Here is a 15,747-nt window from a genome sequence, read left to right on the forward strand (position 1 = left end):
TATGTAAGATAAGGAAAGGCCTGCACCTGCAGCACAGGGTCTTGCATCAGTCAAGCTTTCTGACCGGACTCAAATGCCTGAGCCCTGCGTGGCTACGGGCCTGGATCGGGGGTGACGGAGCTCAGGTAATAAAGTGGGGTACTCTAGTGGATATTCAGAAATATTGTTTATATATTATGAGGAACAGGCCAGTGGTGTATACTGGAAACTTATCTATGTCATATTTGTATTTGACTGATTCGTATTTATTTATGTTTTAGATCCTGTGCGATGTGTCTTCATAATGTGAGGCAAAAATAAAACGTGGAACTGAAAGTGTTTTACTGCATTTAAAAAAAGAACTTCGGTGCCCGACGTGGGGCTGGTTTGCGCATAACTAAGAGCTGCCCGGGGTTGTGCTGTTTGTGGCTGAGAGTGGCGACGTTTGGCCAGTAGAGGGCAGTATTGCCTCCGGATCAATAAGAGGAACTGTTGTCCCTGTGCAGTGATGGGGACTCTGTGCTGTGTGAGACAGTAAACTGGCATTCAGATTGCACCGACCAGGTTGTACACATGCTGCAGTAGGCACACATGCAAACATTAATATGGTAGAAATTTGAAACAGACACAAATGGAGACACAATACTGCGCACATGTTCATAAACACACCCGTATTACTAATGCGGGGACACAGGAAATTTAAGGGCATTCAGTAAATATCCCATAATCATCTCCTTTCTGATCTGATCCACAGGGACACTAGCCCAAATGAATCCATTAATAATGAGCAATACCTGCAAGAATATGGGCTGGGTGTTTTGGGATGTCTGTGTTTTAATGTTCATTAATGGATCTCCGGAAAAGCAATAATATGATTTATGATGGGTGACATAAATACATTTCAGTCGAACCGCGTGGGCAGAAGAGGATGTGTTCTGGAACAGGGGTGCAGTGGAACACTCCCTTTGCCAGCGCGGCCTGTCTGTCACGAATGAGCTTTAATTTAGTGCCTTGCATGCTGGGAGAACACGCGGAACCCTGCTCTCAGCTGCACCGGGTTCCACGTTCCGCGTTCCGCGTTCCGTCACAGAGTACAGTACAGGCGGAGAGCCTGGCCACATGTTCACATGGAATTGTAAGGTCGGAAACGCGGCGAATCTGATAAGACAAACAAACGTTGAAGCTTTTGTTTTAGTGTTAGAGATGCAAGTTTCCCCCCAGGCCTTTGAAATATGTGTTTGGGTGTGGCAGTGGTACGCCCTCTTGTGAATTCTTCTGAACTCTCAGCTTGCTGTAATTTTTCTTGCTAAATGAGACTGAACATACAAATTTCTTTAAATGTACCAAAACATCTAGGATGGGTTCCTGGGAGCCTTGGTTTAAAAAAACACCTTTAATAAAAAAACAACTCCAGGACATAAATGCAGACTGCTTTACTTAAAATATGCATTGCCTGCTTATTTGCATATTCATCTTTAAATAGAAGAATATTTATTGAGCGTGCAGACATTGAGCACATTATTATTATTATTATTATTATACAGGAAGTGTCCCTTTCACCTCGAGCCAAACGATGCAGGCCGGAGGTTCGGCCCTCAGTGGGAAAAACAGCAGGAGAGAGAGGAGAAGAGCACTGATAAGACATCTTAAGTAGTCCGGGTCTAAAAACAAACAGACGGCCGTGTTGTGACCTCCCGTCCTGCGGAGGGAGCTTCATAAACAAAGCAGGGTAATTATGATAAAACACCCTCTCGGAATATACATTCAATAACATGCGGGGCCATTCAGGAACATAAACAGACCTATAAATCTATATATACTGTACACACACACAAATGCACATGTAATATATATATACCGCAGTGGGAAATGGTGGGGAAAAGAAGGATGAGAACATTTTACGGGTCAAATGTTAACTTGATGCACAGTGAGATTTTCGCTGGTGATTTTCAGATGGCCTGAGATGAAGCATTAGGGGAGAGAATAAAAAAGATGTTCCAGAGAGAAAGGTCTGCTTCCTGAACAGGGAACTGTCCTGAAAACATAACTCAGAGAAACAGAAACGTCTCGCGCGCACGTGTGCAGAACCGAGTGTGCATGTAAACGGATGGAGTAAATTCCATTTCAATTGAGGCGGTTAAGAAAATGAATTTAATTCCAGTATATTAATTGAAAAAATCACTTGGAACAATGGCTGAATTGAAATAGAATTTACCCAATCCTTAGAGTATACTCTGTTCTGTAATGCCCCAAATTCACATAATCTTAGGGGATTAAAGGGTGAAATTAATATAGAATTGTAATGTAGCTATATTATAATTAATTTCATCTTTGTAATGTTCTGTTGACTTTAACCTGTTGCTTGTAACCATTGCTTGGTAAGGAACATTATTTGCAAATGTTGCCTTTAAGGAAAACTATAAAATAATTGTAACATCACAACGGAAAAATTGCATTAGTTATTTAAATGACTTTCGCCAACTTTATTACTTTATTTCTTATTTTATTTAACCGGGATCATGCCCATCACACCTGATGTGCCAACAGTTAGCCCCATAGCTAATTTTCATCTAAAAAACATTAAAGTACAAAATTACTATACTATTACAGAACTCAAATGATAAAACGGGGATGGAATAACCAAAATATACAAATTAAATCATACCTTATCCTTCACCACTCCACTAAGGGGAGCACATCATTTTGAATATTTTATAAATCACCTTCTAGCTCATTTTAAAAATGATTTTGAAATGTGTTGTCGAGAATATACTTTATGGATTAATTCTTTTCAAGTGAGTTCCTATTGTATTTTGATTTAGTATAAAACGCATGTATTTATATATTAAATGCATATCTGACCTTTTGTTTGAAGAGCATTCTAACAATTTTCAAATCCTTTGCATTTATAGTGGACAATGTTCATTTGGTGATTACTATTTGAACGCATTTTTCTATCCTTATATAGCCTACTCTACCAAAATGAATCAGTAACTTTTATTGAATTACCTGCATACAGCATGCACGCGAGCTGTATTTCAGAAGGGGGTTTGAATAGTCTCCTGTGATAAAATTCTCATACTTTTTGTTCAAGTTCTGTTTTCCCGCTACCATTTTGATCGTTTTTAGAATATGTTTTTGTTAGAATATATTTTGTTTTTCCTGTTCACCTGCCATTGTGCCAACTGCCAACCGCGCGATGCAGAATTACTACTTTAGGAAGTTAGACAAAGTCCCCGTTTAAAAGTTAGTCGGTGTCATCGAATTGGGCACTGTACCACCGCGACGACTATAACGAATGCCTATGCCGTGTCTTTAACAGCGAAGGCTTGTGATCAAGCCTCATATTAAGTCTAACATTCGTGAGAGTTGTCCACAAATTTGCATGACAAATGTAAAGCCGTTCTTTTGCCTAACTGCGTGTGCTTGGTGGCCACGGGAATTGGTGAGAAATATTTTGCGGCCCAGGCGACGTGTTTTTTAAAAAAAGAACGCGAAAGAAAGAACACCTGCATCAGTTGGTCGCTCGGTTTAGTTTAGCGCGAGCGCGTTGCGGTTGTTCTGGGCTCGTGTCGTGCTGCTCAGTCTTTTTCTGAACTGCACTTTCGACCTGTATTCCTCTGAGACTTTCTATTCTCGCTTCTCCTTCTCCGGATAAACGCGCACAGGAGAGGCTAATCCGCCGCCCCCGCTGGAGACAGCTCCCTGGCCCCGCTACACTCTCAACGTGACGCTATACTGCGCTTCACGGCTCCCTGCTCATCCGTTTAATTCGTACACGGGCATTCAGTCAGATTACTTTTTACGAGTAAACGTGTTTATCCCGCGTCCGCCGCGGTGCTACAGCATCTCCACGCGGGTCCCGGAGTAACCGTTAATAGTTCGGTCCTTTGAAAAGTGATCCTGTGTAATCTCCCCGCTCGAGCCACCCGGTGTGGACACGGTTGCCTAGTGCTGGCAGTAAATTCGGCAGCGGCTGTTGGCGGCGCGGTCGCATTTACCCCGGCCTAAAATGAATTAAGTAATCGCATAACACCGCGACCCACATTACAAAGGAATTTCCATATTACAACATCCGATACTCCCACTTCGCGGCTCCGCTACCGCAAATGCGAGGGGTTTTTTGGCTGAGCGCGAGGTAATTCAATCTCCGGCGAGATTGTGGGGGAACAGATGCGTAAGGTAAGGGGAGAGAGCGCCGGGGGACGGCCCTGCCAAACAAATGCTTTTTATTAGCGCTCATTAGTGTCTGAAATAACTCAGTACCCCGGATTCATTAACCACGAGCTGACCCTCGATGGTATGTTAATTAAGCTGACAGGAGCGTGAGTGCAGACAGTGGGCCACACACACACACATACACACATACTCACACACACACACACACACACACACACTCCACCCCTGACCTTCCTCCCAGCCAATCTACTTGATTTTTCCCTTTTAAAGAGGTCGGGAATGAGACGGAACGTTTGAGTCACGGCAGCTGAACCGGCTGTTATAAAACGGTCAAATGCTAAAGGCATCAGTGGGATACGGTCAGGTGGTCTTGGTTGGGGGGAGGCGGGAGGGGGGGTATTTTCCTGAGCGTTTTTCTGCACATACTCAATCTCACAGCGGTTCCAGAAGCGGGCTGTAATTACCATTATATGAAGTCGTTATGTTCCCCTCGCGCACGCCGATTATGCGGGATAGTGCGCTAGTGCGCGCACTGCCCCACACGGGGCCGTTCCCCCTGACCTGTTTCCGAAATGTAATCACTTTATGACTTTATGGAAAATAAATGACCCCCAGATTCCTGTGCGAATCTCAGAAGGAGCCCACTGCTGTTCTCCTTAACTGAATTTTCATCCGCCGTCCAGCAGGTTTTATGTGGCCTTCTCTAAAAATATGACACGGGGGACTGAAAAAAGCACGTATGTTACAGAAATACTATTTTTCAAGCATGATTTGCGCAGCCTACAGATGTATATTATCAGGATTCTCTAGATATTCAGCTTTATGGTCATAATGCTGGGATCTAAAACTCCAGTACTGATGGGCTGCAGGTCTGCTGATTATTGATGCATGTCCAGACAAACATCAAACCTGCAGCCTGTAGTCACACTGCCCCTTCCAGGACTGGAGTTAAACCTGCAGGCACTGTGGCCCTCCAGGACTGGAGTTAAACCTGCAGGCACTGCGGCCCTCCAGGACTGGAGTTAAACCTGCAGACACTGCGGCCCTCCAGGACTGGAGTTAAAGCTGCAGACACATCGCTGAGATCGTGAAGTTTTAGTAGAGGCCATGTTCAACCCTAAGAATTATTCTTATTTTCAGTGAAAGCCAAGTATCCCATGATCATAAGGGGAATTTTAGCTTGTAAATTAAACTATCTTCTGCAGGAGCTGCTTCATAACTGCAGTTTCACAACATGTCCACTAGATGTCATCTTTTTTTGCCCACGTTTGATCAGAATAAGATATCCATAATGGATGACACAGATGATTTTTACATGATGTAAATATTAAATATAGTAGTTTCAACCAGTATCGTGCTGGACATTTCTGAAAATATACAGTGATTTAACAGTGGATTAAAGTACAATTAAAATGGCCATTTCCCCATTTATATAGGAGGTTAAATGTGCTGTTCTTAATTTGCTCTAAAGTTTTGACTCTGGGCCACAGCCTCTGCATGCAGGGTGCATTATAATAGCATTTATTATTGCTCCTATTAAGCTGCAACATGAGTGTATTCTAAAGTATTAGATGTTAGTGTGTTTGTGCCCTTCATGTGCAAGTTATGTAAATGAGTACACAGTACACACATTATACAAACACTACACACACGTGCACACACACACACCCCCCCCAAAAAAAACTTGTTGACCAAGATTGTATGTAATTATTGTAAAAAGGTATAATTCCCGGAATGTCAGTGCTAATGAGTAAAGGGTGCGGGTGCACTAGGCGCTGAGCGAGCGCTCGGGTTCCCCACGCTGTGTGGGGCTGGGTTCCCCACACTGAGCACCGGCGGTGTGGGGCTGGGCCGTGACCCCGCTGGGCTCCTCCGCCCCGCAGACGCGGGAAGGCGGACCGGCGTGCGGACCGAGCGTGACATGGCTGCCGTTCCTCTTGTTTTTAAAATCTTTTTTTGGCCGTCCGGTTTTTTTTTCTTCGCTGCAGCGGAATAAGCGATCTGCCGTTCCAGCGCGTTTTTAGAAACACCCCCGCGGGAGTTAGCGGAGATGGCGAGTGCCGCGTTTCTGCAGCTGAATGCAGAAACCACATTGAGCCTCAGGGGCAGCCGGAGGAGAAACTTAACCGCTTAACTCTTTAACTCTCTAACTCTTTAACTCTCTAACCGCTTAACTCTTTAACTCTCTAACCGCTTAACTCTTTAACTCTTTCACTCTTTAACTGATTAACTCTTTAACTGTTTAACTCGTTAACCGATTAACTCTTTAACTCTTTAACCGATTAACTCTTTAACCGTTTAACTCTTTAACCGATTAACTCTTTAACCGTTTAACTCTTTAACCGAATAACTCTTTAACCGTTTAACTCTTTAACCGTTTAACTCTTTAACCGATTAACTCTAACTCCTTAACTGTTTACACACCGAGTATTAGTATGAGTGTAAATGCGAGTGTGTGTGTGTGTGTGTGCATGATTGTGTGTGCGCGTGTGTGTGTGTGTGTGTGTGTGAGTGTATGTGTGTGTGTTAGTGTTTGGGGGGGGTGTCTGAGTGTATATCAGAGGGTCTGCTGGATTGGGGGGGGGGGGCTTTGCTGAGGATGATTTCTCCTCCCTGGGTTCATCCTGCGTGTTAGTCCCGCCCCTCTGCCAACCAGGTCACATGACACCTCATCCTCGAACCCTGAGCAGCATCACACACTGCGCAGTCCTGCGACTGCAGGACTAAAATTCCACCAACATCGCAGATAAATTTGGCAGAACCTGAAGCGGTTCTGTCCCCACACGATCTGCCTTTCTCATCAGATTTAATTTGTTTATAAAAAGTGCGCTTTTTCTTATTTGTTTACCACATCAGACATGAATTGAGCCACTGTCTGTTTAAAATAAGGCAAAAAAGCCAAACAAAAGCTGCTGAATGTTTATTGGCAGCGGTAGTTTATTATTGTGTTTAATGGAGTTTGGCGGTGGGGGGTGGCGGTGGGGGGTGGCGGTGGGGGGGGGTTGTTGTTTTCGGCCTCCTGCCTGTGATCTGGATGTGACGGCTCTGTTTTGAGCTTCTGAGAAAGGAAACGACGGGAAGCTGGATACATCCCCTGCGTAGATTTCCAGCAGAGCGTGACGTCGGTTCGGGGGGAAAGACTCAGATTGGGGGGGGTCGGGACACCCCCCCTCCCCTTGGCGTATTATGACTCTGGCATGAACTTGGCCCCCAGCCACAGGGAATGTGATGAATGCATTATAGCATCTTCCTGCCTTTGTCTGCCTCTGTTTGGGGGGGGGGGGTGGCGGGAGGGGGGGCTGGTGAAAAGTTTCTCCTGTGGATCAGATGTTTGGGGTGGGGTGGGGTGGGGTGGGGGGGGGGTAATCAGTCTGAGTACCGCGGGAGCTGAGGCTGTTGCGGGCCTGCCGGAGTTTCAGTCAGGCACACGCAGGCCAGCCCTGCAGTGGTTCATGCGGCCCGCGCGAGGACCCCGCGGCGGAGAGCTTTTTAGCGGTCGTCCCGCACGGAGGCCCTGACATCCTACCTCTCCCTATCAGAGGAAGCTGGGAGAAAGCGAGGGGGGGGGGGGGGGGTTTCATCCAAAAATAAATAAACGCAGACAATAAATCCTGACACTGACACTGGGGGGGGGGTTATGGGGGGGGGGGGGGTCACGGTGTTTGTCCCGCCGCGGTGAACGCCGTGCCCTGTTCTGTCCGTTTTATAAATAGCCGGACAATGGCTGCCGCTTTTTAGAACGGGCCACGCGGAAACAAACAGCTTTATTAGGGTGCGTCAGCCGCGCCGCCGCTAATAACCGCCCGCTATCCCGCCCCCCCCGACCCCCCGGCCCCCCCAACCCCCGCCAGAACCCCCCACCCCCCCGCTCCCTCTGCCCTACACAATGCAGCAGAAACAAACACATCTGCAGATGCTATCATTAACACAGCACTATCCTGGAACTCCGAGTGCACTGAGCAGTCCCGGGGGGGGGGGGGTGGGGGGATATTTTCCCCTTTCTAAGAATATCTGATACATTTTTATATGCTTTTCTGCTCTTCTGATATTGCATATGACTTTGCTTTTACGCTTCAGTCGGCTGTAGTTTAGTTTGCCCCTGCATGGTCATATTGAGATCGTTGGGATTCTTATCGTGCTGAGGACGTGTCTTATCTGTATCCAGAGTATGACATCATATCCTGTCTTAGGCATGCTTTCATGACCTTGGGCTGAAATTAGTGCAGTAGCGCTGTGCAGCCTGTAGTGGGCGCTGGAGAGAGGTGTGTTTACGCAGGTGAGCTCCTCAGTCAGAAGATGATTGTTTTAGGATGTTGAGCTGAAAAAGTTTGGTGAAGCCTTTTTGTTTCCAGCTAGTGCTCGAGACCATTGTTTAACCTAAAGCCAGGGTGCTTCATGAATATTCATTTTTGCTTTCGAAGCTGGTTCAACAGTCAACCGAGCCTCATATCTGCCAAAAAAAATTATATTTGATTCTAAAGATTATGTAGGACTGCTGTGCTCAGGACCAGTCTGCGTTCAGGGTTTATCAGGAAATGTTTCTGTAGTAAAGGGTCTCATTTATTTGCACATTCACTTTTTTACATTCAATACATTTTTTAAACAGAGGAAGTCCCATTGATAGGGACTTCAGTGGTTACTCGAAACACAGTTTCAGCACAGTGACCCCCCTCTTTCCCCCCCGAACGCAGGGTTTCCCAGAGTGCTCGCGTGTCAGCCATCTTTTCTGCACCGCTGTTTGTATTTAACATCTCGCCAGTTTCTTTCCTCCCTCTCTCCCTCTCTTTCTCTCCCTCTCTCTGTCTCTTCCTCTCTTTCTCTCCCTTCCCTTTCTCCCCCTGCTCTCTCTCCCTCTCTCTCTCTCTCTCCCTCTCTCCCTCTCTCCTCTCCCAGCGGCCGGGCTGTCCACTCCATGTCCTCTCATCGCTATAAATCACTCCTTCAAGGTCGCGACCTCCTCCTAAAGCCAAGTGCGTACAAGTCCTCAGGAAAAAATTAAATGCAAATCAGAAACCGCGAGCAACCTAAAATGAACCAGTCTGGTCAGAGTACACACTGAAAAATGTGTGTGTGTGTGCGTCTGCGTGTGTGTGTATCTATCTGTTTGCGTGTGTGTATGAGTGTATCTGCGTGTATGTGTGTGCGTGTATGTGTGTGCGTGTACATATCTGTGTGTGTATGTGCGTGAGTGTGCATAGAGAGAGAGACAGACACACACATCCGTATGATTTTAATAAGAAGTTTATAAATGCGTTACTCAGGGTTTGGTCTCAGGTGCCTCTCTATTCAGGGGTCCTCTGCACAGCACAGGCGTCCGCAGATCTGCCTGCTCAAAAACTTCCAGGCCACACTACCACTCGCTGCTCGCCTCTGGTCTCTGGCTGCTGATCTCTGGCTGCTGGGCGCTGGCTGCTCACTGCTGGTCGCTGGCTGCTGGTCTCTGGTTGCTGGTCTCTGGCTGCTCACTGCTGGTATCTGGGTGCTGGTCTCTGGCTGCTGGTCGCTGGCTGCTCACTGCTGGTTGCTGATCGCTGGTCGCTGGCTGCTCACTGATCACTGATGGTCGCTGGCTGCTCACTGCTGCTCGCTGGCTGCTGGTTGCTGCTCGCTGGTTGCCAGTTGCTCACTCATACAGCATGTTTGTGTTGGTGTGAATAAACATGGCTGCTGTGTGGGAACAGATGCTAACAAGCTGCTGGAGCCTCAGAGGTGGAATATAGAGTTTAAAGAGCTGCATGCTGAAAGATTTCAGACACTTACTGACCAAGCGATGCCCTGGTGAGGGGATGGGGGGGAGGGGAGGGACAGTGAGTGAGTGAGTGAGGGAGAGTGAAGGAGAGCAAGCGAGAGGGAGGGAGAGTGAGGGAGAGCAAGCAAGAGAGGGAGGGTGAAGGAGAGCAAGCGAGAGAGGGAGGGAGGGAGAGGGATGCTTGCAGGAAACACGGTGTGGATTTCGTGCTTAACCCCATTTGTCTGCCACCTGTTGGGTCCTGATCATTACCCAGAAATGAGGGGGGGCGGGGGTGGGGGGCACAGCTAATCTCTGCCACATTTACATCAACAAACTCCTGCAGAACTGTCTAATTACCCCCCTGGACCCCTAACTGCCCCCTGCCCCCTCCCTATGTTTTCTCTCTCAGATGCTGCCCCTTTGACCAGCCCGCCTGTTTCCCAAACACTGCCCCCCCCCCCCCCCCCAACACACAGTCAGGCTGGGATCTGCCCCCCCCTCGTCGCCCCCCCCCCCCCCCCCCCCCCGACACACAGTCAGGCTGGGATCTGCCAGCACACCCCTGTCACTGCCCCCCCCCCTCGCCCTCGCCCTGCCCCCCCCCCAACGGGAGCTCTCCGGTGTTTTAAGGGTGTTAGTCCACATGAGGGAGGGGTCAGTCACTGTTTTACTGGGACATCACAAACTCATGTGCTCATCCCAAATTATAGCTGCACCCCACCCCACCCTACTCTACCCTGCTGTAAGGGGGGGGGGGACTTGGAAATGAGGACTTTGTTTCATTTATGTGCCTCATTAAAATGTCTCAATAATTACTTTGAAGGTAAAGTTACACACTCACACACACACACACACACACACTCACAGACACACACACACACCACACACTCTGTTTCTCTCTCTCATTCACATGTGCACACACACACACACACAGCGAGAGAGAGAGAGCGAGAATAGTTTGACATGGAACATAAATAGCAACATTTATGGCAGAGGAAAAAAAGTGACTTTTCCCACATTTCTCTTGCGGTCCGTTGCCTGGGTGTATATATAGTTTCTGGTTTCAGACAATTAGGAGATAATTTTGCTTGTAAAGGGAGGATGGATGGAGTCTGAGGAGGTGCCAGAGAAAGATGAATAAGATCTGAGATGAGGGAGAGATTTACAGCTGTGTGCACACAAGAGCCACTGCTTTTAGGGTTCCAAGCATCATGGCAGAGGAATGTGGTTCCCCCCGAGAGCTGGGTTCTGTAGTGAACAGGGTTCTGTAGTAAACTGGGTTCTCTAATGAACAGGGTACTGTAGTAAACTGGGTTCTGTAGTAAACTGGGTTAAATTGGGCTCTGTATGTAAATTATATTCTATTAGGACATGTTGTAATAAAGACACCTGTGTATTTGTTTTGTAACTCTGCTGGGGGGGGGCACTTAACCCTTTTTCCCAGAGGAAGGCCCTGTGGCCCCTCCCACACCTGCCGGATGGTGTTGCTTAAGGACCCCCCCCCTCCCCCCCCGGGACTCAGATCAGGGGTCTTAATTAGGATGTTGGAGGGAAAAAGATCCCAAAGTGCTCCAAGGTGGTGAGGGCTGGGGGGTGGGGGGTGGGGGGTGGGGGGGGTGCCCTGGGAAACACAATCCTGATGCCCCCCCCCCCCCCCCCCCCCACAGATCAAGGCCGGTATCTGAGCCGGGTCTGACACACGGAATCAGAGCGCAGGGAGGGGAGGCCGCATTACACCCCCTCAGCGCGGTTCCTCACGCCCCGCGCCCCCAAACCGTCCCCCCCGCCCCCCCTGCCCCCCTCGTTGGGTCTATATTTGCTCGGTGCGTACCGCTGTTTACGCCGCGCATTACCGCTCAGATCCCGCCAGGCGGTCAGGCCGCCGCGACGCCATGTTCCTGGGGCTCGCTGCAGAGTCTGCGCTTGATCAGGTCGTGTGCTGATTCCACGATCATGAGCTGCATCCTCTGCGCCTGGTCCTCCCCAGATATATACGGCATGCGTCTGGAGTCCTGAGTCATGGGTGCTGCGGCCTTCGGGGGGGGGGGTCTTTTTGGGCGATATGAGAATCCAGAGATGAGTTGGTTGATTGTGAGGCGTAGGTATCCTGGAAATGATCGTCTGCAGTGGCCACTGTACGGGTCTGTTACCACACCTGAGCCAGCTGAACCACTACACCAAGCTTTAGGGCTGATGTGCTGTGTTTGGGGGAATCACAGATGGCCGTGCTGAACACTCAGAGTGCAGTAGTGTTCAGAGCGTTCAGCACAGCGGTGTTCAGCACAGCGGCGTTCAGAGCAGCGGCGTTCAGCGCAGCGGCGTTCAGAGCAGTGGTGTTCAGCACAGCGGCGTTCAGCACAGCGGCGTTCGCTCACCTCGGAGAGGCACGGGGGTCCGCTGCTGGTTTCTGTTTTCCCATAAAATGGCGGCCGGGGGACCTGGGTGAGGAAACATCTGCTCTGACTGATCAATTAAGTGCTGAGTGAGTGAGGGAGAGAGAAAGAGAGAGAGGGAGGGAGGGAGAGAGAGAGAGAGAGAGGGGGAGAGAGAGAGAGATACCTGCTGCAGCTGGGTGGTTCAGTGAGGTCAGCCGCGATTCCCGCCGGTTCGGTCCGGCGCTGGGGGCTGCATGGAGCCGCTTTCCCCCCCCCCACCCTGTGCGCTGCTGGCGGGCGGAGGGGTCAGCCAGAGAAAGGAGGAGTCGGGGGCGTCCGGAGGAGTTGGGGGCCAGCTGGGCCAGGTCGGGTTTCAGAATCACCTGCGCCGTGCGGGGCGGGGCCGGGGGCCGCCGCCGGGGCACAGAGGAGAGCCCAATTACTCAACACGCCGCCTCGTTATGCCTGCTATGTTAATTACGCTCCGGCCCCATTCGTCACGCGGCATTTCTGTCCTTCAGGGACGGAGGTCCGCCCCCCCCCACCCCTCACCCCCCGCCCCCCGCCTCATTACTGCACCGAGCAAACTCCAGGCTCTCTGGGCCCCCGTCCTGAGACTGAAGGTATCCCAGCATGCACTGGTGTCACAGAACCACGTGTGAGAGTCTGTTGAAAAGAAGGGATGACAGTGCAGAGGTGGTGTGTGTACGAATTTTACACCTTCAGCGTGTGCTGAAACTACAGCGTGTGCTAAAACTACAGTGTGCACCAAAACTACAGCGTGCACCAAAACTACAGCGTGCCCCAAAACTACAGCGTGCCCCAAAACTACAGCGTGCACCAAAACTACAGCGTGTGTTAAAACTACAGCGTGTGTTAAAACTACAGCGTGCACCAAAACTACAGCGTGCCCCAAAACTACAGCGTGCACCAAAACTACAGCGTGCCCCAAAACTACAGCGTGCACCAAAACTACAGCGTGCACCAAAACTACAGCGTGCCCCAAAACTACAGCGTGCCCCAAAACTACAGCGTGCGCCAAAACTACAGCGTGCACCAAAACTACAGCGTGCCCCAAAACTACAGCGTGCCCCAAAACTACAGCGTGCCCCAAAACTACAGCGTGCGCTGAAACTACAGCGTGTGCTGAAACTACAGCGTGTGCTGAAACTACAGCGTGCCCCAAAACTACAGCGTGTGCTGAAACTACAGCGTGCCCCAAAACTACAGCGTGCCCCAAAACTACAGCGTGTGCTGAAACTACAGCGTGCACCAAAACTACAGCGTGCACCAAAACTACAGCGTGTGCTGAAACTACAGCGTGTGCTGAAACTACAGCGTGTGCTGAAACTAGAACTCATGGCTCTTTGTGACTGATAAAATCTTTGTGCTTAAATTTGTGGGAAATATGTTTTTATTTATTTTCTTCTGAGGTGCACGGTGCAGGCGTTACTTCCTTTTCTGATAATGGCAGATCAAAAAACAAACGGTTGAAAAATGCATCCCCTGTGAGTTAATCAGTTATTGTCAACACAGATGATACACTAACAGTCATACTATCAGTATGAGGTATACTCATCAGTACAGGCATACGGTATCAACTGCTGATTCATAAACCTACACCTAAACAAATTAAAAACAGAGTAAACAGATAAAAAGTTTTGACTGTCCATATGTCACATGAGCAGCCAACAGAACACCCTGCTGCCCCCCCTCGAAGCCCCCCACCCCCTCAGAAGTGATTTGCCAGCCAGCTCTGAAACATGGAAATGCCCATCTGTGCAGTAAAGGACTGACCCCTACTTTTGAAGCTGTTATAGGCAAAGGCAGTGCACTCCTGGGGGGGCTTAAAGGGGGGGGGGATGTTATACAATTTCCACTTGAAATAGGAAGAGGGCGACTCTTTGGGGAGGCGGTAGATTGAAACTAAACCTGTTCCTGGTGGAACACAGGATGTACCTGCAGATTCAGACCCATCAGAATGGGTAAAAGGTCTGTTTGTGGCCCATTCATATAAAGTGAGCAGCTTGTAATGTTCAAGGTGGGGGGGGGGGTGGTGAGGGGGGAGGTCTCCAGGAAGTGCGGAATGGCTTTGACATGACTTTATTTCAGCGGCCCACAGGCCTGACCCCTCCCTGCGGTTTAATGCCCCCCCCCCCCCCCCCCCAGGGGCGAGAGAGGAAGCAGTGGAGTAAATCCCTACAGCTCCACTTTAGAAGGAAAACAAATCTGCAGGCAGGTGAAGAACTCAAAGAAATACACCCGGCTATCCCCCCCCCCCCCCCCCGACCCCCCCATGCAGAGGGATGGCTTCCGATCTGTTGTGTGTGTAGTCAAGCACACTTTGAGTTCATATTCAGGGCTGAAGAGGTGCAGTGTGGTGTAAAGGAAAGAAAACTAACATATGAGCTACAGTAGGAAACAGAATATCTCCTTTTATTTAAAAGCACATTTTAAGGTGTCAGTAAGCATGCTGGTAAATTATAGATTATTGCATCTGAGGGGAGTAGCATTTCGGGGGTGCGGTATTTGAGGGGTACAATATTTGGGGGGTGCAGTATTTGAGGGGTACAGTATTTGAGGGGTGCAGTATTTTGGGGGGTACAGTATTTGAGGGGTGCAGTATTTGGGGGGTGCAGTATTTGGGGGGTGCAGTATTTGAGGGGTACAGTATTTGGGGGGTGCAGTATTTGGGGGGTGCAGTGTTTTGGGGGGTGCAGTATTTGAGGGGTACAGTATTTGGGGGGTGCAGTATTTTGGGGGGTACAGTATTTGGGGGGTGCGGTATTTGAGGGGTACAGTATTTGGGGGGTGCGGTATTTTGGGGTACATTAGGGTGCCTGTGGCATGGTATTTTTGTTGGAAGCACATGGAAGGACGGCTGAGGAGGATTTCTGTAGTGACCTGAGCCGTGCTGGCCTCTGTTAGCTTCACCCTGCTTTACTGGGGGGGGGGGGGTCCGGGGGCCCGGGGCCCGGGGGTGGGGGGGTAAAGTCAGCATGCGGACCCACGCGGTCGCGCTGACCGGTCCCCATGTGGCTCCTGGAGCTTTCCAGATGTTTTCCAGATCTGAAACTGAGCTTTTCTGTTTGCCATTCAAGTATGATTGTGTGTCATTTTTTAACGTATTTTCATACACAGACGCACACAGACACAAGCACGCGCACACACACACACACACACACAAGCACAGATAGCACAATTTACTTTCTTCCCACTTCTGGCTGCAGGAATTTTATGTCTGCATAAATGGAATAGTTTCATTGTTACCTTTGCAATGGGCTTTTAATCTGGAAGCTCATTATTTCTAAATTAATGCTAATCATCTCCCCCCAGCCCTGGCCTGCTCGCCTGCCTGCTCGTGTGGCGGAACCCGAGTGGCGGAACCCGAGTGGCATCTCCTTTAATCAGCTCGCTTCATTACCTTCGAGCTCTGTTGAAATAAACTTGCGGGAGTGCTACCAGCCGCTAGCCGCCTCAGCA

Source organism: Anguilla anguilla, chromosome 6 (assembly GCF_013347855.1).
Source record: "Anguilla anguilla isolate fAngAng1 chromosome 6, fAngAng1.pri, whole genome shotgun sequence".
NCBI classification, from domain to species: Eukaryota; Metazoa; Chordata; class Actinopteri; order Anguilliformes; family Anguillidae; genus Anguilla; species Anguilla anguilla.